This window comes from Anomaloglossus baeobatrachus, chromosome 1, assembly GCF_048569485.1.
Source record: "Anomaloglossus baeobatrachus isolate aAnoBae1 chromosome 1, aAnoBae1.hap1, whole genome shotgun sequence".
Lineage (NCBI taxonomy): Eukaryota > Metazoa > Chordata > Amphibia > Anura > Aromobatidae > Anomaloglossus > Anomaloglossus baeobatrachus.
The window spans coordinates 946474725-946500892 of record NC_134353.1 but is presented as its reverse complement, the minus strand read 5'-3'; positions in this window follow the sequence as shown (position 1 = coordinate 946500892).

Genomic DNA, 26168 nt, shown 5'->3' with positions numbered 1-26168 from the left:
GCATAAGAGACAGACCGAGGGATGTTAGTTTACTCACGATTAAATGAATCACACAAGTCCAATGGTAAACCAAGGTGTTGGTGGCCGGCCAACGCGGTCGGTTGTATCTGATCCCACACCCGGGCTGGTGGTCTGTGTCACTTTCCTCTGCACTCTGTGTTTGGTGTGGTGGATTTCCCGGCGTAAAACACGGGAGTCCGCTCCCGGTCCTTTTGTTGGGAGCCATGCCCGCTGACGCTGGCTCTTGGGATTTACCGGGCCCTCGCGGATGCCTTATCCCTCGCGGTGGGCTGTTGTCTGCTTTTGGGACTTTGGTTGGGACAGGACCTATAATCCTGCCCTCAATTGGTTAATTAGCTAGGCCGTTGGTTCCGGTCCTGGCTTCAGGGTCCAAGTACCCCCCCCCTGTGCACGGTTTCCGGGTCGGTTCTCCGGTGTCGGTACCGGTCTGCTCCAACCCTGCCCTGGTCCACCTCGGATCTCCGGCAGCCGTCTTCCCGCCTCCTGACAGACACGGACTACCGTCTGCCACCTAGCCAGTATGCCAGTGCTCCAACCCCCCGACGCCTTTTCCTTCTGTCTCAGCCTTCACTTTTTCCTCCTCAACTACTCCAGCTCAACTTGAGCTTCAACTCTCCAACTCTTAACTGAACTGACTCTTTTTCCGCCCCGGGCTCTCTAGACCCCTAGGTGGGCGTTCTCCATCTGCCTGGTCCCACCCACTGGTGTGCCTTTCCTACCCTGGGGGGGGGTGTGACTAGGGTTTCTGGTCGGCTGTGTGTAATCCTGTGTGGAATGGTATTATGCGGGGGCCTACTGTGTGACTACCTGGTTTTGCCAGGGCGTCACACACGCTCCTGTATGCACGCTCCTGTATGCACGCTCCTGTATGCACGCTCCTGTATGCACGCTCCTGTATGCACGCTCCTGTATGCATGCTCACCACTTAATACTTCATTGCTGAACAAAAAGCAGGTTCAAGAGCGTTTCCCGTTTACTCCACTACATTTAGACAAGTCTGTGAAATACTGGACATTATAGTCTGGTCAGATGAGACCAAAACTGAACTCTTTGGAGGCCATAATACACACTATGTTTGGAGGGCAAAAAGACAAAACACCAACAGTGAAGTGTGGAGGTGGGAACATTATGGTGTGGGGCTGTTTTTCAGCACACGGCACTGACAAACGTCATATAATGGAAGGAAGGATGAATGGACAAATGTACGCAGACATTCCTGATAATCTGCTGCCATTTACCAGGATGATGAAGAAGAAACGAAGGAGGACATTTCAGCAAAACAATGATCCCAAACACAGCCAAGAAGAGAGAAAATAAATCTGCTAGAATGGCCGAGCCGATCACCAGAGCTGAATCCAATAGAAAATGTCTGGAAGGAAATATAGCTCAGATATCATAGAAGGAGCCGGGATCTGCAGGATGTGAGGAGTGTGTGTGGAAGAATGGGCCAAAATCACACCTGAGCAATGCAGGCGACTAGTGTCTCCATACAGGAGGTGTCTGGAAGCTTCATAACCCACAAAGGTGAATGTACAAAGTATTAAATACATCTCACTAAGCGTGTTCAATACTTTTCCCCTGTTTAATTTCTCATTATTACACATAATTTATGGACATGTAAGGTTTGATTTCTTTGCCTGTGTGGATTGGATGGGTTGTTCCTGACGTCTGGTGATAAATTCATGTCAATAGGTGCTTTAGAAATATATTAGAAAATTGGTGACGTGTTCAATACTTATCTCACTCACTGTATGTAACTTTTTGCCAGAATTTCAGAATGGAGGGGATTGGCAACACAGACACCTGATGGTGAAGGTCCTGGAGCCACTTCCCAGTTTACCCTTTAATCTAGTCTAGTCCTGGTTCCAGCACCTAGTGCTGCTTTGCTCCTCTGTTGTGGCCGGTCACAAATCTTCCTCATGCTCTTATGATGTGGTGGTCGCCTGCGTATTCGGGTAGTTGACATCCCTGCATCGTCACAGGGCTATTATACCCAGTTCCTTTATATGGTCTACTCTGCCACATCAGTCTCCAACTCCACCACATATCACGCTGTTCCAGCTCTGCTACCTTAGTCTCCAACTCCTCTACATATCATGCTGTTTCAGCTCTGCTACCTTAGTCTCCAACTCCTCTACATATCATGCTGTTCCAGCTCTGCTACCTTAGTCTCCAACTCCTCTACATATCATGCTGTTCCAGCTCTGCTACCTTAGTCTCCAACTCCTCTACATATCATGCTGTTTCAGCTCTGCTACCTTAGTCTCCAACTCCTCTACATATCATGCTGTTTCAGCTCTGCTACCTTAGTCTCCAACTCCTCTACATATCATGCTGTTCCAGCTCTGCTACCTTAGTCTCCAACTCCTCTACATATCATGCTGTTTCAGCTCTGCTACATCAGTCTCCAACACCACTAAATATCATGTTGTTCCATCTCTGCTACATCAGTCTCCAACTCCATTACATATCATTCTGTTCCAGCTCTGCTACATCAGTCTCCAACTCCACTACATATCATGCTGTCCCAGCTCTGCTACATCAGTCTCCAACTCCACTACATATCATGCTGTTCCAGCTCTGCTACATCAGTCTCCAACTCCACTGCATATCATGTTGTTCCAGCTCTGCTACATCAGTCTCCAACTCCACTACATATCATGCTGTTCCAGCTCTGCTACATCAGTCTCCAACTCCACTGCATATCATGCTGTTCCAGCTCTGCTACATCAGTCTCCAACTCCACTGCATATCATGCTGTTCCAGCTCTGCTACATCAGTCTCCAACTCCACTACATATAATGTTGTTCTAGCTCTGCTACATCAGTCTCCAACTCCACTACATATCATGCTGTTCCAGCTCTGCTACATCAGTCTACAATTCCACTACATATCACGCTGTTCCAGCTCTGCTACATCAGTCTCCAACTCCACTGCATATCATGCTGTTCCAGCTCTGCTACATCAGTCTCCAACTCCACTACATATCATGCTGTTCCAGCTCTGCTACATCAGTCTCCAACTCCACTGCATATCATGCTGTTCCAGCTCTGCTACATCAGTCTCCAACTCCACTACATATCACGCTGTTCCAGCTCTGCTACATCAGTCTCCAACTCCACTACATATCATGCTGTTCCAGCTCTGCTACATCAGTCTCCAACTCCACTACATATAATGCTGTTCCAGCTCTGCTACATCAGTCTCCAACTCCATTACATATCATGCTGTTCCAGCTCTGCTACATCCGTCTCCGACTCCACTACATATCATGCTGTTCCAGCTCTGCTACATCAGTCTCCAACTCCACTACATATCACGCTGTTCCAGCTCTGCTACATCAGTCTCCAACTCCTCTACATATCATGTTGTTCCTTCTCTGCTACATCAGTCTCCAACGCCACTACATATCACGCTGTTCCAGCTCTGCTACATCAGTCTACAACTCCTCTACATATCACGCTGTTCCTTCTCTGCTACATCAGTCTCCAACGCCACTAAATATCACGCTGTTCCAGCTCTGCTACATGTTATCTCCTCTACATCTAATTCAGTATTTCAGCTCAGCTACATCAGATTTGTTTCACTATTTCAGCATCCATACTATATCTCCATAAGTGCTGCGTGCCGACACATCCACAATCTGTCTGTGCTGCTCTTCTGGGTACAAAGGTTGAGGATTTTGCTCCCCCACTGATGGCAGATTTTTAGAAAATGCCGCTGTGAGGTAAATCCGGAGATATGACGATAAATCATGATATTCAAGTATGTCAGGAAGCCCTCTCCTGGTGTCACCCCCCCTTTCCTTCACACAACTGGTTTAGCAACAAATCCCATGGCCATCTCCTGTGATATGGAAATGAGGTGGTGTGGGAACAATGGACACAGGATGACTCCCTGCCGTCACCCTGTAACAAGAGTTGTATCTCATTAGCAAGGCTATGGAACTAGCAGACAGAACGACTCCAGTAAAAAATGGTTCATATCTCGCAAGCCATATTTCCGATAAATATGGCAACCATAAAAATGGTGTCTCCGCATGCGGACGATGCCGGCACACCCTTTTTATGGGAGCAGGACATTGGGAAATGCCCCAGGCGTGATATCAGCCAATGGGGAACTGGCAGACAGGTCATGAGTCCCCTCGTTCTGTAGCTAAATTCATAACTGTCACAATGAGAGCATTGGCGTCCGCCTACGACCCTCCCAGGCAAAGTTATGGCCCATATTCCATGTTGTGGATTGTCCATAACTCAAGCCAGGGGTGGAGCAGGGCTCCCTGTGAGGTCACTAAGGTAGGAGGGGACCTGGATCTGCCCAGGTTGATAACCCTACTTCGGCCATTTTCCAGTGTTCTTTTCGCTGGGGGCACGTGTAGGAAACATCTGTGGGAAGGATCCTAGAAACCTGGGTACAGCGCCCCCCTGTGGCCAGACGCAACAAGGTAACTGCTGGAACTGTGTATGCCTGTTTGTAACCCATGCTTTGATTGTAACTGTACTCTGACATATGTATATTCTGTAGATTCCCTATTGTATATATTGTAGTTTCTAGTGTGCTTTAGGCTGATTAAATTATATAATTAATCTTGGGCTGTTCTGTTATCTCGATCTTGAATCCCACGTCTGTGTGTTCGGCTAATAGTTACCGTAAATCGGTTGGTGGCAGCGAATTGTGCCAAGGATTATTGTGGGGAGGCCAGTGAGATTCAGGGAGGTTTTATATATTCCGCCCGCGGAGGTCGGGGGAATATATACCTTACTCTCACCGGGGACCCTTCAATAATCGGCATAAGTAGTATAGCGGCCTCCTTGCTTATGGTCGGGCAATTCCATAATTGGCCTGACTATAAGAGGGGCGCTAGAGAGCGCGTCACGTGCTCTGTCTGTCGGTCGGGAGGTATAAAGGAGGGGTGACCCCCACTGGTTACCCCCCGATTGTGACGTACTGGTAGCCAGCGCGGGGGATTTCTGAGTGACCCCCCCGGTGGTTTGTGACATATTGGTGGCATAGCGGTGGGATCGAGATAATAGTGTGTGTGAGTGTGAGACCCATACTCCCAGACACTAAAGACTGCCTGCAGCAGCTGTGGCTGCTGGGGTCTTCAGACTAGCTCAACACTAGAGTGTCAGAGTGCAGATACTGTAAGGTGTGTGGAGGCATCAGGTGTCAGTTCTGTGTCAGTGACCAAAAGTCTGCAAGAATGGCTGATGGCACCAGGAGCAGAGCTATGCAACTGGCCAATGCTAAGGCAGGAGCCGAAGAGAGGGAGGACGGTGCTGTGGACAGCAATGAGGAGGTTGCCCACGAGTCCTCCAGGAGCTCGACGCCAGAAAACCGTTCTGCCGAGGACATTGCGCAACCTGGCACTGCTGGACAAGATGAGGAGGAGCTCACCCAAGGTTCCTCAACGAGCCAGATGCCAGCCCTCCGCTCTGAAAGGGACAGTGAATCGCCTAGCTCTGCAGCGTGCCGCAGATCACCACGTGCCATTCCACCAAGCCTGGGAGGCTCGGATAGCCTTCTTCAAATGGCTATGGCCCTTCTCCAGGCTGGAGACCAGAAGGGCTACAAGGAACTCCTGGCAGAGCGCAGGGCAGAGCGGCAGGCAGCGCGTGACGCTGAGGCTGCGGAGCGGCACGCAGAGCGTGAGGCTGCGGAGCGAGAGCGGCAGGCAGCGCGTGAAGAGCGAGAGCGACAGGCAGACCGTGACTACCAGCTGCAGCTAGCTCAGCTCCGGCCCTCATCAGCCACATGTGACCTTCGAGACACCAAACTTCCAAAGGTCCGTGTTGAGGACTTCCCAGTGCTGGAGAAGGATGGAGACTTGGACTCTTTCTTGACTGCTTTTGAACGGACTTGCTTGCAGCACCATCTGGACAAGGACCAGTGGGCCAAATACCTGACCCCCCGTTTAAGGGGTAAGGCCCTGGATATCCTTGGGGACTTGCCTGCTGAGGCAGATCAGGGCTACGACACCATCAAGCGGGCCCTGATCCAACAGTACAACCTCACTCCAGAGTCCTACCTCAAGAAGTTCCGGAGCCTACAGAAGGGACCAAAGGACTCCTGGGCTGACCACCGGCGGGCACTTGCCCGAGCTGCCGACCACTGGACCCAAGGCCTGCAGCTTTCCACCGGACCGGAGATCCTGGACTTGTTCATCACGGAGCAACTCTTGTGGAACTGCCCTGAGGATCTCCGCCAGTTCATCCGAGACCAGAAGCCAAAGGGGTCCACGGCTACAGCTGCCCTTGCCGATGACTACACCAACAACCGGGCCCCTGAGGCCAGGAGAGCGGCCACCAGCAGCACCTGGAGAGGGGGTAAGATGAATTCTGCGACTGCCCCACCTGCCCCTAGACTGCAGGGGGTGTCCCCCTCAACTCCCCTCTCCAGGCCCGTGGCGGAACCAAGACGGTGCCACCAGTGCAACCTACCTGGACACTTCAAGGCCATGTGCCCTCAGCGTCCCAAGGCCCCGGCTCCGTCCCCGTCCCAAGGGCCGCCCAAGGTGTATTGTGTGGGTGGGGGTGGTGGTAGGTCCCTGGACAGCTTCCAACCTGTCACCGTCGGCCGGTCTGTGACCATAGGACTGCGAGACAGCGCCTCGGAGGTGACTCTGGTGCGGCCTGAGATGGTGTCCCCCCAAGACTTGATCCCTGGAAAAACCCTCGCTGTCTCCGGGATTGGAGGCACTGACCCGGCGCTGCCTGTTGCTGACATTTATGTGGACTGGGGCGCAGGGCGGGGGGTGAGGGAGGTGGGGGTAACTGATCGGATCCCTGCAAACGTGCTACTTGGGACAGATTTGGGGCAGATAACCTCCCAGTTTGGGCCCCCCCCAAGGGCTGAACCTTCAGCCCGTACTGACATGACTCCTAACAATGTTAATGTGTTATCTATGAATGATGTAAGGGAGGAGGGAGTGAACTCTGATATTTCTGCTTGCATAGACACCATAGACACACACTCAGCTGCAGCTGTGACAGGGGAGGGGGTCAGAGAAAGGTGTGACAATGCCTCTACAAGTAACCAGCCTGTGAGCTGGGATCTGTTGCCCTCTGCAGGGATAAGCAGAGAGCAGGGTGCTGCAGGGGGAGGACCAGTGTGTGGGGTGGGGGCTACCACAGCAAATGTGGGGTCCCCAGAGATTTCACAGCGGGGTTCTGTTGCTGCAGGAGGGGAACAGGCAGGTGAGATTGGGGCCGGTCCAGGAGCGGAAGTGCTCCCAGGTAAGATCTCGGTGCATGGTTCCCCCACAACCGGGGTGTCAGGAAGCCAGGTAGGTCTGCCTGAACCGGCGACTTGGTCAGGAACGGAGGAGGAGCAGGCACGACCCACGGTCGCAGCGGCTGTGGCCGCTGTCACCCGCAGTGGGAGTGCTGGAAGCCAAGGGGCCTCCCGGAGGTCCGATAGCTCTTCCCCTTCTGACCAAGTGGCAGCCGAGTCAGGTGGAGGCCAGGACACAGGTCCCGGGGTACTGACTGAAGATGTGACAGTCTCGTCGATTCTGGCCACATCTAGTCAGGGGTTTCAGGCAGCGTTAGAAGCTGACGACAGCCTGAAAGCTCTTAAGGAGCAGGCGGCACAGCCTCCCTCGGACTCGGACCCGGAGCGAGTGGTCTGGGACCAAGGACGGCTGTACCGGGCCACGGTCCAGCAGGGTTCACCGGAGGCGTGGCCCAGGGACCGACAGTTGGTGGTACCCTATCCGTTCCGGACGGAGTTGTTGCGGATCGCACATGAGATTCCGATGGCCGGACACCTAGGGATCGCTAAGACCAAGGCCAGGTTAAACCAGCATTTCTACTGGCCAAAAATGGGGGCCGATGTGGCTGCCTACTGCCGTTCGTGTGAAACCTGTCAGAGAGTGGGGAAGGCGGGGCCACGCCCCAAAGCCCCACTGGTATCTCTGCCAATCATCGATGAGCCTTTCAGGAGGGTGGCTGTGGATCTGGTCGGCCCGCTGGCCATCCCCAGCAGCTCCGGGAAACGCTTCATACTGACGGTAGTGGACTATGCCACCCGGTACCCAGAAGCAGTGGCCTTGTCGTCCATTCGGGCTGACAAGGTGGCCACCGCATTGCTGGAGATTTTCTCCCGAGTGGGTTTTCCCCAGGAAATGCTCACTGACCGGGGGACCCAATTCATGTCCCAGCTGATGGAGGCCCTCTGTAAGCAAGTCCAGGTGCGACATCTGGTGGCCAGCCCGTACCATCCACAGACTAATGGCCTGTGCGAGCGGTTCAATGGCACCTTAAAGCAGATGCTTAAGATGTTGGTCGACTCCCATGGGCGTGACTGGGAGCGGTATCTCCCACACCTGTTATTTGCTTACCGGGAGGTTCCACAGGCCTCAACGGGATTCTCACCGTTTGAGCTCCTGTACGGGCGACGTGTGCGGGGCCCCCTGGCTCTGGTGAAAGAGGCTTGGGAAGGGGATTTGGCCACCCCTGGAGTGTCGGTTATCGAGTATGTCATGCGCTTCCGGGACAAAATGCAGGCCTTGACGCAACTGGTACACGACAATATGGCTCAAGCCCAGGCCGATCAGAAGCGTTGGTACGACCAGAACGCTTGTGAGAGGACCTACCAAGTGGGTCAAAAGGTGTGGGTACTGGTCCCCGTACCACAGGACAAGCTTCAGGCAGCCTGGGAAGGCCCATACCTCGTGTACCAGCAGCTCAACCCTGTAACGTACCTGGTCACCCTGGACCCTGCCCGTGGAAGGCGGAAGCCCTTCCATGTGAACATGATGAAGGCACATCATGAGCGGGAGGCATGTGCGCTCCCCGTGTGCAACCTGCCCGAGGAGGGAGAAGCGGAAACCCTCTTGGATATGCTAGCCCAGGTTAGGGCAGGCGGATCCATTGAGGATGTGGAGGTTGGCCACCAGCTCTTGGAAGACCAACGGTCCCAGCTGTGGGCCACCCTCCTCCCCTTCCGGGGGTTGTTTACCAACCAGCCCGGAAGGACTGACTTGGCTGTCCATCACGTGGACACTGGGGATCATCCCCCGATCCGGCGTTCAGCATATCGGGTCTCCCTGGAGGTGCAGCAACACATGCGCCAGGAGATTGACGAGATGCTGAAGCTGGGGGTGATCCAGGCATCCAACAGCGCTTGGGCCTCGCCTGTAGTCTTCGTCCCTAAGAAGGACCGAACCACTCGGTTCTGCGTGGACTACAGGGGGCTCAATGCGGTCACGGTCGCCGATGCGTACCCAATGCCACGCATCGATGACCTGCTCGATCAGTTGGCCGGGGCTCAGTACCTGACCATCATGGATCTGAGCCGGGGATATTGGCAGATCCCCCTGACTCGCAAGGCCAGGGAACGCTCTGCCTTTATTACCCCATTTGGACTGTACGAGTCCACGGTGATGCCATTCGGGATGAGGAATGCCCCTGCCACTTTCCAGCGGATGGTCAACACCCTGCTCAAGGGACTTGAAGGGTACGCGGCCGCGTACCTGGATGACATTGCCGTCTTCAGTCCCACCTGGGAGGACCACCTAGAGCATCTAGCACAGGTGCTCAGGCGGATCCACCGGGCAGGTTTGACCATCAAGCCGGGAAAGTGTCAGCTGGCCATGAGCGAGGTCCAGTACCTCGGTCACCGGGTAGGTGGGAGAACACTGAAGCCCGAGCCTGAGAAAGTGGAAGCCATCGCATCCTGGCCCACCCCCAGGACCAAGAAGCAGGTGATGTCCTTCTTGGGGACCGCTGGGTACTATAGGAGGTTTGTTCCATGCTATAGTAGCCTGGCAAAGCCCTTGACGGACCTCACCAAGAAGAAGCTGCCCTCTGCAGTCGATTGGACAATGGACTGCGAGACAGCCTTCCGGGCCCTAAAGGACGCCCTGTCCAGCCCGCCCGTGCTACAGGCAGCCGACTTCACGCGGCCGTTTGTAGTACAGACCGACGCCAGTGACTTCGGCCTCGGTGCGGTGCTCAGCCAGGTGGACTCTGCGAGCCAAGAGCACCCAGTCTTGTACCTGAGCCGGAAGCTGTTACCGAGAGAAGTGGCCTATTCCACAATGGAGAAGGAGTGCCTGGCCATAGTGTGGGCCCTGCAGCGTCTGCAACCCTATCTATACGGGCGCCACTTCATCGTGGAGACGGACCACAATCCCCTCAGCTGGTTGCACACCGTCTCTGGGACGAATGGGCGATTGTTGCGATGGAGCCTTGCGCTCCAGCAATACAACTTCACCATTCGCCACAAAAGGGGCCGTGACCACGGTAACGCAGACGGGCTGTCCCGACAAGGAGAGGTCGCGGACGGGCGCACGGGGGAACACCGGAGTGTGCTGCCCCCTAGCGCCCTCAAAAGGGGGGAGGTGTGAGGTAAATCCGGAGATATGACGATAAATCATGATATTCAAGTATGTCAGGAAGCCCTCTCCTGGTGTCACCCCCCCTTTCCTTCACACAACTGGTTTAGCAACAAATCCCATGGCCATCTCCTGTGATATGGAGATGAGGTGGTGTGGGAACAATGGACACAGGATGACTCCCTGCCGTCACCCTGTAACAAGAGTTGTATCTCATTAGCAAGGCTATGGAACTAGCAGACAGAACGACTCCAGTAAAAAATGGTTCATATCTCGCAAGCCATATTTCCGATAAATATGGCAACCATAAAAATGGTGTCTCCGCATGCGGACGATGCCGGCACACCCTTTTTATGGGAGCAGGACATTGGGAAATGCCCCAGGCGTGATATCAGCCAATGGGGAACTGGCAGACAGGTCATGAGTCCCCTCGTTCTGTAGCTAAATTCATAACTGTCACAATGAGAGCATTGGCGTCCGCCTACGACCCTCCCAGGCAAAGTTATGGCCCATATTCCATGTTGTGGATTGTCCATAACTCAAGCCAGGGGTGGAGCAGGGCTCCCTGTGAGGTCACTAAGGTAGGAGGGGACCTGGATCTGCCCAGGTTGATAACCCTACTTCGGCCATTTTCCAGTGTTCTTTTCGCTGGGGGCACGTGTAGGAAACATCTGTGGGAAGGATCCTAGAAACCTGGGTACAGCGCCCCCCTGTGGCCAGACGCAACAAGGTAACTGCTGGAACTGTGTATGCCTGTTTGTAACCCATGCTTTGATTGTAACTGTACTCTGACATATGTATATTCTGTAGATTCCCTATTGTATATATTGTAGTTTCTAGTGTGCTTTAGGCTGATTAAATTATATAATTAATCTTGGGCTGTTCTGTTATCTCGATCTTGAATCCCACGTCTGTGTGTTCGGCTAATAGTTACCGTAAATCGGTTGGTGGCAGCGAATTGTGCCAAGGATTATTGTGGGGAGGCCGGTGAGATTCGGGGAGATTTTATATATTCCGCCCGCGGAGGTCGGGGGAATATATACCTTACTCTCACCGGGGACCCTTCAATAATCGGCATAAGTAGTATAGCGGCCTCCTTGCTTATGGTCGGGCAATTCCATAATTGGCCTGACTATAAGAGGGGCGCTAGAGAGCGCGTCACGTGCTCTGTCTGTCGGTCGGGAGGTATAAAGGAGGGGTGACCCCCACTGGTTACCCCCCGATTGTGACGTACTGGTAGCCAGCGCGGGGGATTTCTGAGTGACCCCCCCGGTGGTTTGTGACAGCCGCTACTATCTGAGCCATGGGGTCCCATACCCCACCCATTTTTATAACTATTCCTGTACCCCTTTCACTGTTTTCGCCTTCAGAGCTGCGCTCCCTTCTACACACTGTGCAGGAAACTGGGACCATTCCTGAGATGTGAGCCAAGAACTTTCCCAAGGATCCTAAATACTTGATGAATGTCATCCGAGGGGGGTTTCCAGTAATCGCCAGCCTCTGTAGAGATCTCGGGGGAACGCAGCCGGTGACGTCTCATTTATGGGGGACAATCACTTGTAGCAAAATTATCTGCAGCCATAAAACATAAGAATGTCAGAAAAGTTTATCAACTCCAGAATGTGCGATCAGAGACACGAAGCAGAGGAAGAGACGGGACACAGAGGAAATACCATGTTAGGCTGCTTTCACACATCAGTTTTTTGTCATCAGGCACAATCCGGCAAAAACATGAAAAAACGGATCCAGCATCCGTTGCTGCAGGATCCGTTTTTCCCCCATAGACTTTCATTAGTGCCGGATTGTGCCGGAGTGCCTTGCGTTTCATCCATTTTTTGCCGGATCCGGCAAAACTTACTTGTCCGGCGGCCGGATGAAATGGTGAGGCTGCTTTCACACATCCGGTGTTTGCAGAGCGGCCCACTCCGGCTGTAAAACCTATGCAACGGATGCGGCAATAAAACCGCATCCTTTGCATAAGTTTTACATGCGGCCCGTCCGGTTTTTGCCGGTTGCGGCTGGCTACTGAGCATGCGCAGTGCAAAAAAACAAATGCGGCGGCCGGATGCGTTTTTTGCCGCAGGACGCCGGATGCGGCGTCCATAGGCATGCATTGGAAATTGCGCCGCATCGGTCTGATGTGACGCAATGCATTTTTTTTCACCGCACAAAAAAACGTGCCAGGCAATGTTCCATCCGGCTGCCCTTTAGGGCTAAATATGCCGCATCCGGCAAAAAACGGACGGAACGCAAAGTCATGCGGCACAATGCAGCACTAATGTAAGTCTATGCGGAAAAAACGCAACCGGTGGCAAAAAAAAACGGTTGCATTTTTTCTGCAAAGCGCCGTATTGTGCCGCTCAGCAAAAAACAGATGTATGAAAGCAGCCAGAAGTGAACGTTTTTGTGTCCGGCAAAAGATGCGGATCGCGCCGGATCCGGCGCCATACAGCGTGTTTTATAATGGAAGCCTATGGACGCCAGATCCAGCGTAATGTGGCAAAAACCGGATCCGGTTTTTTTTTGCACTGAGCATGCTCAGAATCACACCGAATCTGTCAAAAAACTAAAGGAACTGATGGAAAAAACTGATGCAACTGATCCGTTTTTTCGCCAGATCCGTCGCATCAGTTTTTTCGCCGGATCGTACCTTATGCCAAAAAACTGATGTGTGAAAGCAGCCTAAAGGGTACTTTACACACTGCGACATCGCTAGCGATCTCGTTAGCGATGTGAAATTTTAGATCGCAAGTGTGATCTTTCGAGATCGCACATGAGTAAAATGACCTATGTGCGATCTCGAAAGATCGCACTTGCGATCTAGAATTTCACATCGCTAACGAGATCACTAGCGATGTCGCAGTGTGTAAAGTAGCCAGATGGAATCTGCACAGCCATTATTACATATATACAGGTCTCAGAGCCAAGCCCAATATTTACCAAAATTCAATCCTCATCTGCTGCAGAACCTCTTTGAATGGGAGGCCTGGCTGGATACAATGTGGCCACATCGCACCGACTGGATCTGAAGTTGTTTTTTTATACATTTTCCATATTTGTTACAAAAAAAACACGAAATATCCTGGAATCCCCCCTCCCCCCCATCTCCTTTCATCCCTATAGAATTTTTGAGAAATGGTCACATATCAATGCTATAAGGACAGTACTGATGGATAGTCCTTAAGAGGGATTTTCCAGAAATCGCCCCCCCTGCCCCCTCCTCTTGGTGTGAGTGCCTGGAATTGCAGACGTTGGGAAAGCAGATGGTGTAAAAACAACATCAAATTCAGAAAAAAGACCAATGTCAGGAATTCATCCCGGGCGTCCTGCAACATGTTGGCGCTGCATTAACCTCGGGGTCACACAGGATAACCGCAGACCCTAATGGGATGGATTTTCTGGGCATTGTCATCAGATGCGGCTGCTCCGCTCTGCGTTTCTACACATAGACTGAAGCATTATATGTATTGGCCCTGATCCATCTTTGATGTCTTTACACTTGTTATCTGGAGTAATAATGGTCCTAATATTGAATTTTTATTTGCGCCTTATTTGTGTGCAAAATCCCTTTAATTTGCCCCATTGGGCATGGTGTGTGGTAGTTCTCACCTCAGTATGGTGCAGTACCTCCATCCCAATCTTGCTGGGAGCTCTAGGAGAACACAGGAGGGTCTTCCTCTTCTGCCTGGGGATCGACTCGGGAGACCCCTGTCCATGCCATGTTCAGACTCACAAAAAATGAGATTAACACAGAATGACAGACATAACACCTTATGAGCAGGTGTAAGTTCCCATATCATGATGTGATATGTCCACCATGGATTTCAAGTGTCACAGTGGGAGGTGGGAAACATCACCACCTCCCTGCATGATTTTAAGAGAGTTGGTTAAGCAGAGAACACATACAGCTAACCTAACATAGTGTCTGCAAGGAAACATCGCCATCTGCTGTCTGAAGGTATTAAGAGCTAACAGGAACTAAAGAGCTCAGTGTGTGTTTCTTAGAGGGAAGAGTTTAGAAGACATGCTGAGTCAGGGACAGTTGTGTCACAGCTACTAAATATAAAAGGGCCTCACCCGACTTCCTGTTCCGGTCCTGGCTGAGGAGGCAGCATAGAGGAGAAGCTCCCGACACCCCTCTGAGAAACCGACGATAAACAGCATACCCGGGCAAGTGAGCGAGCAGAGAGCAGCACGTCTGGTAGCAGGAAGCACACAGCTATGGAGCGGTACTTACTGAGGAGTGCTGGTGGTGGTGAGGGGCCCTGCAGGAGTGGAGATCCTGACAGCCGGCGTGGAGAAGAGGAGACTGTCATGGCACCGACAAGCCTGATGGAGGAGGAGCCAGAGTCCCCAGTGCAAGATGTGGTAATGGAAGGCAGGAGAGGGAGAAGTGAAGGAGATGAGAGCGGGGGGGGGGGGGGGGGGGTCGGGGGAGGATGGAGCAGGAGAGAAATCGCTGCAGGGGATTGCAGAGGGAGAAACACAATGGATAGAGGAAGGGGACATGGAGGAACAAGAAAGAGAGGAGGAGGAGTGCAGCAAGCAAAGAGTGGCCAGAGACGCAGGAGACCGGACTGATCACTTAGACATGCAATATAAGGTGTCTAATCATGATAAATGCCAGCAGAAGCTGCATGTCAGAAACAGTAACATTCCTTCTAAAGCAAACAAGAAACTGCCGGCCACACCATTATCTAAATACTGTAAACAAATGGGGGAGGGTGGAAAATCCCCAGCTCAGAATAAGAGAACTAAGAAACCAGCACCACCTGCAGGCCAAGACAAGCATGCACAAGAGCTCAATGTTGATTATAAAAAATTGGCTGCCGAAGTGACATCATAGCTGTCAAAAGAGATTAAAGTGGCCATTGAAACAGCCATACAAACATCCCTAGCAGCTATGCAAAAGCAGATTAGTGGACATGCATCTAGACTGGCAGAAACAGAGCAGAGAATATCTGACTCAGAGGAGAAAATAATGGCTATGCAAGAGCAAATAGCAGCTCTAGTGAAATCTAACGATTATTTGAGAGATAAAGCGGAAGACTTAGAGAACCGATCGAGGCGAAATAATCTGCGCATTGTGGGGCTGCCAGAATCGGTATCTTTGGGACAGCTGGATAACATGTGTGAACACGAGTTACCTCAGGCCCTGGGCATTAAGGCTAAATTCAGAGTGGAAAGAGCGCACAGAGTGGGACCACTGAGACAACAAGAAGCGAATAGGGGAGAGGATCCAAACCCAAACAAGAAAGCCCCGCTGAGGGCTAGACAAGTGATAGTCAAATATCTTGATTATAAACATAAAGAGGAAATACTGAGGGCCTTTAGAGACAGACAGCGACCATTGCATTACCAAGGCAACAGACTGCTAATTTTCGGCGATTATTCAGCAGAAGTCTCCAGAAAGAGAAAAGAATTCAGCAAAGTATGTTCATTCCTGTATAACAAAAAAGTCAAGTGCCAACTGCTATACCCTGCCACACTGAAAGTCAGAAATCTTAATGGCTCGTTTGCATATTACAAAGACTTTAAAGAAGCAGAGCGTACTCTCATGGCAGAACAAGATAAGAATCAGGCTGATGGACAAAAAAGAGGAAACAATGGAGAAGGGACCAGCAGAGGAGGATCTCCAAGAGGCCCAGGGAAAGACTCGAGGAGCTTTGAGGAGCAATCGAGGGTGGAGAGTAGAGAGGAAAGGAGATTGAGCCCAAAACAACAAAATAATCCTCGCTCGGAACACAGAGACTAATTGTTGGAAATGGTTCATGATAACTGAACTGAACTAGATATTGCTGGTCCTGTTCTCGCACTCTCTCACTCTCTTGATTTCACTCTCTCATGTTCAGTTTTGCTTTCACGCTTGCTATCAGTTTCACTTTCAGTCTTACTCCTAACGTTCAGTCTCACACTCTCACACTCACTCTCACACTTTTTTTTTTTTTTTTTTTTCTCCCTCCCTCACATATTCAGTCTCATTTTCAGTTTCACGCTTACTTTCAGTTTCACACTCACTCTCATACTCAGTTTCATTTTCAGTCTCACGCTCACTTTCAGTACCTCACGCGCTCTGTCTCACTCTTTTTCTCTCGCATATTCAGTCTCACGCTTACTTTCAGTTCCACTTCCAGATTCACTTTCATTCTTACTTTCACTCGCCTTTGTCCAGGAACGACTTCCAGGCGTAAATGAAGTGGATCTGTCTGCTCTGAGTGCGGGGATGACCACCAGAAAATAGAGCTAAGTTGGACTTGAAGCCCTTATAGAGTTTTTGTCATACTGTACTATTTTTGCCATTATTTAAGGCTTGTTCATGTGACTCATGTGAATCCGGGGCTAGAACGTATACTCTAAGGGGGGTGACTAGGGAGCTCAACAGTTTGGCTAGGAAAAGGGGAAGTCATCAGCATGGCGAAAAGAGCCAAAAATTTCCCAGAAGGGAAAACGTGTTCTACAGTTACTTGTTTATTGTTATATTTGTTATACATACAAGGTGGGGAAAAGATATATCAAGCCTGGGGGGCAAATTCTATACCTGGTAATAATTGTCTCGTCTCTTGTGAGTTCAGGGCCCACAGGGGAGGAAGTAGTAAGAGCAAAATACAAAGGCAAATATGGTACAAATAACTACATGGAATGTGAAAGGCTTGAGATCTCCTAACAAACGAGCAATGATACTAAGACATCTGAAAAGACTAAAAACAGATATTGCATTATTACAGGAAACGCATTTGAGGAAGGAGGACTTTTTCCGCATGAAGAAATACTGGGTGGGTACTGTATATGGGGCAGAAGCACAAGGTAGGAAAGCGGGGACAATGATTCTAATACATAAACAGCTCAGCCATGAAGTAGTGACACACGAGGCAGACGATCAGGGACGGTGGCAGCATTTAACAATCATTAGTCCAGCGGGTAAATTAAGTATCTATAATGTTTACGGTCCAAACTCCCAACAGAGCATATTTCATGATGGCATAAAGGCCAACATACTAGCAGATGGGGAGACCAACATCATAGTAGGAGGTGATTTTAACACAGTTCCAGACTCAGCTGAAGACAGGAGGAGGGGGAAGGAGAGGACAGGGGATGTGGACAGAAGGCCGGACCATAGGGATGTGACATTAGAAGACGTGGGTTTGAAGGACATCTGGAGATTAGCTCACCCGCATGATAGAGAATATACACACTTCTCGCATCCTCATGATAGCTGGTCGCGTATTGATCAATTTTGGATTTCTCAAGGCCTAGTTAATCGGGCACAAGAATGTGTGATAGAAAACATGGTGATATCTGATCATAGTCCGTTGAGATTGGGTATCAAAGAGCAGTTCAAGAGAGGTACAGATATCATATGGAGATTTCCATCATTTCTTCTCAGACAAGATAATTTCCACAGGGTATTACGAGAGTGGTGGGGAGAATTCACAGAGGAAAACAAGGAACACAAAGGGAACCCAGTGCTATACTGGGAAACGGCAAAAGCGGTCTTGAGGGGTCGCCTGATTGGATATGCGGCCATGATCAAAAGGAAGACCAATGAGAATTATAATGCCCAGAGTGAAGCAGTGCGGGTAGCATACACAAAGTATTTGGCTAATAGATCTCCCACGACGAAAGACAGATGGTTGGAGGCAAAAAGGGGGTTCGACGAATGGGCAAAAAAAAAGGAACAATTATTTTGGTCGCACAGGGAAGCAGAGCTACATAGATTTGGCAACAAGGCGGGGAGGATGCTGGCAAATTTGGCAAGGGGTAGCAGGAAAATGACAGTGATTTCCAAACTAAAAAGAAAGGGGGGGGAGGTGACCACAGATCCTAAGGAAATTAATAAATTGCTGGGACATTTTTATAGAAAACTATATGGGCCAGGAAACAATGACATGACTGACGAGGCAGAGTGGTTAAGACGAGCGCACTTGCCTAGCGTAACAGAGGAAGATCTGAGTGATCTAAATGCAGATATCACAGTTGAGGAGGTGACTAGAACAATCGGGGAGCTTAACACCAACAAGGCACCAGGCCCCGACGGTTTTAACAGCGAGTTTTATAAGGCTATGAGGGATCTGATCTCGCCAGATTTAACTGCGGTATTTAATGCATTTTTGGAAGGAGAGGAAATTCCTAAAAATTCAAACGTAGCATATATCAAATTACTCCCTAAGGGAACTAAAGACCTGGATGATCCCTCTAGTTATAGACCCATATCACTTATAAACCAGGATTTAAAAATAATATCTAAGATTATGGCTAATAGATTGGCCATGATTCTTCCAAGGATCATTACAGAGCATCAGGTAGGGTTTATTAAAGGGAGAAATGCTGTCACTAATATCCGGAAGACAATACTAGTGGTGGATGCGGTGAGATTGGATCAGATAGAAAGGGGGGCAAGACCCGCTCTAGTTACACTCGACGCAGAAAAAGCGTTTGACAATGTAAATTGGAGCTGGCTGGACAAAGTACTAGAGGCCACAGGGATTGTAGGCAAAATGAGGCTTTACATTAGGAATCTTTACGCTAACTCGGGAGCTAGGGTACACACTCCAGGTTTTTTATCAGACGTGTTCCCTTTGATGAAGGGAACAAGACAAGGCTGCTCGCTATCTCCCCTCCTATTCGACTTGGCCATTGAACCATTGTCAAGAATATTGCAGGGCCCGAATAGTTTTAAAGGGATTAAGGTAAGGGGAACTGAAATAAAGACAGCACTTTTTGCCGATGATGTCATACTATATATGGGGGACCCTAGCGTGGATTTGCCACAGACTCTAGCCCTAATTGAAAAATTTGGATTAGTCTCAGGATTCAAATTGAATAAAAAAAAGTGTGAGATCCTGTTCCTAAAAGGGGGGAATGTAAGGAATGGTTGTATATGTGGCATTCCTATAGCACAGACATCACTTAAATATCTGGGAATTCATATAGGAAGAACGGTGGAATCAATTTACGAGATGAATTATGGCCCACTAATTAGGAAAATTATAGCACAACTAAAGGGATGGAAGGGTCTGCCTCTACCACTACTGGCAAGGTGCCACCTGATAAAAATGATGAGCTTTCCTAGACTGTTGTACCCATTCCAGACGATCCCGATATTGCTAAAACTGAGGGACGTAAATAGGCTCAACTCAGCTTATGCGGATTTTATATGGCGGGGAAGGAAACCTAGAATAAAGTTACGAACATTGATGAAGTCAACGGAGGAAGGAGGTCTTAGTTTCCCGGATGTTCGGGGTTATAACCTGGTGTGTATAATGAGACATGTGTTTGATTGGTTGAGAGGAACAAGCAGGCACTCAGACTATGGCATGGAAGCCAAGTATGCATCACCGTGGGATTTGGCGTCCATTTTACACTCCCCATTGTCCAGGGCGGATGGGCATATAAGGAACTCAATCTTATTCCGAGACACTATGCTAACATGGAAACTGGTAAGAAAGAAATTGGGACTGTCATGGAAAGTATCTAAGTACTTAAATCCCTGGGCATCTCCGAACTTTCCCATGGGACGGGAAAATAAGCTATTTACTAGATGGAAAGAGAAGGGCGTCGAGAGAATGAAGGATGTCATGAATGTGGAGGAGAGAAGGTGGCTGACAGGACGGGAAGTGCTTGACAAGTATGAACTTAATAGCTCACATATCATCCAGTATGAACAACTGAAGCATGGAGTATTTGTAGATTTGGGGGAGCTTGGAAAGGAATTGAATAAGAGTTTGATTGATGAGCTTATGGAAAGTGATGTAGCAAGTGTAAATGTTTCCAAAATTTACCGAACATTTCGGGGAATGCTTATATCTGGGGAGGATAGCCGTACTCTAACAGCGTGGGGGAAACAATTGAAAGGGCAGGAAGTTGTAGGGGATATATTGAAGGGATGGGCACAGATGCGGAAACATGTTACCAATGAGAGATGGAGAGACACCCAATTTAGAATTTTACACAGGGCTATTATGGGCTTCAACATTCCGGGAAGAGATATGCGGTGTCCTAAATGTCAAAGAGAAAAAACAGATATGCTACATGGACTATGGGAGTGTAAGGAAATTCACAGGTTCTGGAATCAAGTTAGATTATTTGTCCAGGCAACATGGGGAATTTCTGGAAATCTAGAGCTAATGGTGTGGATTTTCCATTCCTTTGAGGGAGGAGTAAGAGGGGGATCGGACATGCCGGGAAAGAAGAAATATACAATAGTACATGACATAGCCATGATAGCCAAACGGTCCATATTAAAGCATTGGATACAAAGGGAGGGACCATCCATAAAAGAGGTCATCGGGGAATTACATAATTTATTGAGGCTGGAGAAAGTGGAAGCGGAAACGGACAAAGACAGGTTGACACCCAAGTTCTTTGGGAAATGGAGAAATTTCATTGAAAGTCAATTTACTCAGGGAGAAATAAATAATCTGATGACACCTTTTATACAATCGGAATGGTACCTTCTGAATGATAGCCAGGACAAACTGGGTAAATTGAAAATCACGGAGGTGTGGGTTCCGGAGGAAAGGGAGACGAGACGCTAAGGTAGCCACAAGACGTGCCAGAAAATTTGGAAGCATTCGGGGTTGGCTCAGGGGCTTAATGACTCTAATTGACTTGTATCGCGTCTGTTATTTCTTAGTACTTTTGCCTTGGTTTAATAGAGACCATATCAATCAGATAATCAGTTTAAAATATCAAGTTGGGGCATCGCACCTATTATGTCACATATTGTCAGACAAATGTTTTTCCTTGCGTAACCTTGAATATCTTGTTATGTTTATAAAAAATTGGAAAATTAATAAAAAGTTTTGGAAAAAAAAAAGGGCCTCACCCAGCCAAAGAGGGAGAAGAAAAAAAGGGTCCTAGAGCGGTCCGATCCTACAGAAGGCCTGAGCTGTCAGGAAGATCCATGACCGGAACTAAGAGGAAGATCGGTGACTTGAGCTGAAAGGAAGATCCTTGGTCTAAGCTGAGAGAAAGATCTGTGACCTAAGCTGAGGGGAAGATCAGTAACCTAAGCTGAGAGGAAGATCGGTGAACTCAGCTTAGAGAAAGATGAGTGACCTGAGCTGAGAGGAAGAGAAGTGACCTGAGCTGAGAGGAAGATTGGTGCTGTAAGCTGAGTGGAAGATCAGTGACCTCAGCTGAGAGGAAGATCAGTGACCTAAGCTGAGTGGAAGATTGGTGACCTAATCTGAGAGGAAGGTCAGTGACCTGAGCTGAGAGGAAGATCAGTGACCCAAGCTGAAAGGAGAATCAGTGATCTGAGCTGAGAGGAAGATCGGTGACCTAACCTGGGAGGAAGATCTGGGACCTGACCTAAGGAAGATCTGGGACCTGAGCTAAGAGGAAGATCAGTGACCTAAGCTGAGAGGAAGATCAGTGATCTGAGCTGAGAGGAAGATCGGTGACCTAAACTGAGAGGAAGGTCAGTGACCTGAGCTGAGAATATCGGTGACCCGAGCTGAGAGGGAGATCAGTGACCCAAGCTCAGAGGAAGATCAGTGACCCGAGTTGAAAGGAGAATCAGTGATCTGAGCTGAGAGGAAGATCGGTGACCTAACCTGGGAGGAAGATCTGGGACCTGACCTAAGGAAGATCTGGGACCTGAGCTAAGAGGAAGATCAGTGACCTAAGCTGAGAGGAAGATCAGTGATCTGAGCTGAGAGGAAGATCGGTGACCTAAACTGAGAGGAAGGTCAGTGACCTGAGCTGAGAATATCGGTGACCCGAGCTGAGAGGGAGATCAGTGACCCAAGCTCAGAGGAAGATCAGTGACCCGAGTTCAGAGGAAGATCTGTGACCTAAGCTGAGAGGAAGATCGGTGACCCGAGCTGAGAGGAAGATCCGTGACCTAGGCTAAGAAAAAGATTGGTTACCTAAGCTGAGAGGAAGATCCGTGACCTGAGCTGAGAGAAAGATCAGTGACCCGAGCTGAGAGACAGATCAGTGACCTAAGCTGAGTAGAAGATCTTTGACCTGATCTGAAAAGAAGATCGTTGACCTGTGCTGAGAGCAAGATACGAGATCTGAACTGACAGGAAAATCGGTGACCTAAGCTGAGAGGAAGATCTATGACCTAAGCTAAGAGGAAGATCGGTGACCTAAGCTGAGAGGAAGATCCATGACCCGAGCTGAGAAAAAGATCAGTGACCTAAGCTGAGTGGAAGATCCATGACCCGATCAGAGAGGAAGATCGGTAACCTAAGCTAAGTAGAAGACCCTGACCTGTGAGAGTAGAAGCCTGTGATAAGTAGCAGTAGAATCCCAAGATCAGCACCAGTAGAATGCCAAGATCAGCGCCAGTAGAAGCCAACAGTGTAGGCCCATGACCTACGCCAATAGAAGTATATGAGGAAGACCAGACCACACCTGTCATGGTCCAGAACCCAGACTTTGTGGTCAAGCCACAGACTACGCCTGTCAAGATCCAGAGCTGGGCTGTTGCTTCAAGTATGTGAAGAACGTTTCGGGATGTACAGCAAATAATCTAGGCTTTATCATTAAGTATAACTCTGATATTGAAAGAGTTCTCATTGGATGAAGAAGAAAGGGATCAAGTTCATCTGTTTAGATTCTAAAGGGTGCTTTACACGCTGCGACATCGCTAATGATATATCGTCGGGGTCACGTCGTTAGTGACGCACATCCGGCGCCGTTAGCGGCATAGCAGCATGTGACACCAAGGAGCGACGATCAACGAGCGCAAAACCGTGAAAAATCTGTGTCATCGTTGACACGTCGCTCCTTTCCCATATATCGTTGCTGCTGCAGGTACGATGTTGTTTGTCGTTCCTGTGGCAGCACACATCGCTACGTGTGACACCGCAGGAGCGATGAACCGGTACCGATATCGCAGCGTGTAAAGTGCCCTTAATGTAGCGTCCCTTAAGTTGGACATAATTGAGAGTCTAACTTGTTCCTATTGGAAATAGTGGGAAGGGTATAGATGGTATTTTCCATGCAACTACTTGTTTGTTAACCACCTGGATCCCATTGGATGTATAAGATGAGAATATCAGAGCAAAGAGAGACAACAGGCCGAGGATGATCCAACAGGTTTACTAACAGGAATACAGGAACAGCACACGACAAGTCCAAATAAAACAGATTCGGGGGCACCTCCCGATAATCCAAAGTGCCAGATCACAACGTAATAGTCCTTTTCAGAGTCCCAGAAATCCCACACAATCCACTGGACGGCGAGGTCTGTCCACAGATTCAGATCTCGCTCCCTTCCTCTTCAAAAACTCAACTCCCAACTGCATTTAGAAACAGGAGTGTATTGTCTGAGCTCGTGGGCCCGCCCCTCAAGGGTAGGGGTCTATGCAATGGTTGGGCCCACTAGAAGATTCTAGAAGGTTGGCTCCGAGATGTCTACAGGTTTGTGTAGTTGGCGTTATCCACTGCTTACGAAACAATGAGAAGTTCCCCTGGCTGTGTGGACAAGAGATAATTGCATTATGGGCCCAGAGACACAGGAGATGGGGGGAAGGTATGGTTACTTACATCCCAAGACATTTCAAAGTGTTCAGTAAGTACAACCAAAGGAAAGTGACATCACATCCTGACATAGTATTACAGCAAATACAGTGAGAAGGTAAAATACATCATGACAATCCCTTTCCCTCCCAACTTGTGTACGTACTAGGGACCTCTACAGGTCGCTGGTTAAGTACACGCAGGCATGGCTGACAGGACTCAGGGCTCCTCTTGCCTGGACAGTCCATCTGCATTTTGGTGTTGGCTGCCCCTTCTATATTGTATGGTAAAGTTATAGGGCTGCAGAGCCAGGCTCCATCGCAGTAAGCGTCCATTGTCCCCAGAGACTCTGTTCAGCCAGGTGAGGGGATTGTGATCAGTAACCACAGTGAATTCCCGTCCATACAGATACGGCCGTAGTTTCTTAAGGGCCCACACTACAGCCAGACATTCCTTCTCAACAGTTGCATAGGCCACTTCTCGGTCCAGCAGTTTCCGGCTGAGATAGGCGATGGGGTGCTCGTCCCCAGCTGCATTCACCTGGCTGAGGACAGCTCCCAGTCCATAAGCAGAGGCGTCTGTTTGCACAATGAATCTCCTCTTGTAGTCTGGAGCAGCCAGGACAGGATCGCAGATCAAAGCATCCTTCAGCCGGTTAAAAGCCTCATCACAGGCTGGAGTCCAGATCACCAGCCGGGGCATTGTTTTCTTGGTCAGGTCGGTAAGAGGCTTGGCCACAGTACTGAAATGAGAAACAAATTTTCGGTAATAACTGGCAGTGCCCAGAAAAGCCATAACTTGTTTCTTAGTTTGGGGTACAGGCCAGTCTCTAATAGCCTGGATTTTGGCAGGCTCAGGTCGGAGCTTCCCTCCTCCCACTCTATGTCCTAGGTACTGGACTTCCCCCATCCCCAATTGGCATTTATCGGGTCGAATAGTTAGGCCGGCTGCAAGAATCAGGTCCAAAATAATGGCTACTTGATTCAGATGTTCCTCCCATGTGTGGCTGAAGACGGCGATATCATCCAAGTAGGCACAAGCAAAGTCATCACATCCCCGGAGGATCTGATCCACCATTCTCTGGAAGGTGGCCGGGGCATTTTTCATTACAAAAGGCATGCTTAGAAATTCATACAGACCAAAGGGGGTTATAAAAGCGGACCGTTCTCTCCCTTCATCCGTTAGAGGGATCTGCCAGTATCCCTTACTGAGATCCAAGGTAGTGACATATCGGGACCCAGCCAGTCGGTCTAGAAGTTCGTCAATACGAGGCATTGGGTAAGGATCGCTGACGGTATGGTCGTTTAGTCGCCGATAGTCCACACAAAATCGAGTACTCCCGTCCTTCTTGGGTACTAACACCACAGGGGAGGCCCAAGGGCTATGGGAGGCCTGGATTACCCCAAGCTGTAACATCTCCTCCAGTTCGTGCTGCATGGTGTTTCGAACTGATTCAGGTACCCGGTAAGGAGCCAGTTGTATGGGACGGATGCCCTGAGTGTCCACATGATGTTGGGTGACGGTGGTTCGACCTGGTTGGGATGAGAAAGCAGCCCGTCTCTGTTGAAGCACTTCCAGCATCTGGATTTTCTGTAAGGAGTCCAGGTAATCTCCCAGGGGAACCTGTTCCACAGTGGATGGGGCTCTCGCTGCTTCCACGAGATCAGGTAGAGAGTCCTCATCCTCTTGACCATCTTCTGAAGCCAACCGACAGCTTGCTATCATTGGAATGTTCCGATCATGGTACTCCTTAATCATATTCACATGGACAGTCTTTTGCCTTAGCCCCTGATCATCTAAAGCAAGAAGGTAATTGGTATCATTCAGTTTTCTGAGAACCCGGAAGGGACCCTCCCATGTGGTCTGCAGTTTATTCTGCCGATGGGGAACAATCATTAAGACTTGTTGTCCTTCTACAAACTCCCGATAGCGTGCTTTACGGTCATACCATGTCTTCTGTCTGGTTTGAGCCATACGCAAATGACTCTGCGCAAAACTAGCAAGTTGGGCCAAGGTTTCTCGCAGCTTTAGGACATAAGGGACAACAGGGGTTCCTGTATCTTCAACTTGCCCCTCCCAGTATTCCTTGAGCAGGGTTAAGGGTCCTCGGACCTTTCTTCCATAGAGTAGTTCAAAGGGGGAGAACCCAGTGGACTCCTGGGGAACTTCCCGATAGGCAAACAAGAGATGGGGTAGGTACTTCTCCCAGTCTGAATCTCGGTCCGTGAAGGCCCTCAGCATATTCTTCAGAGTGCCGTTGAATCGTTCACAAAGTCCATTTGTTTGGGGATGATACGGGGTCGTTCGGATCGCTCGTACTCCACAGGTGCGC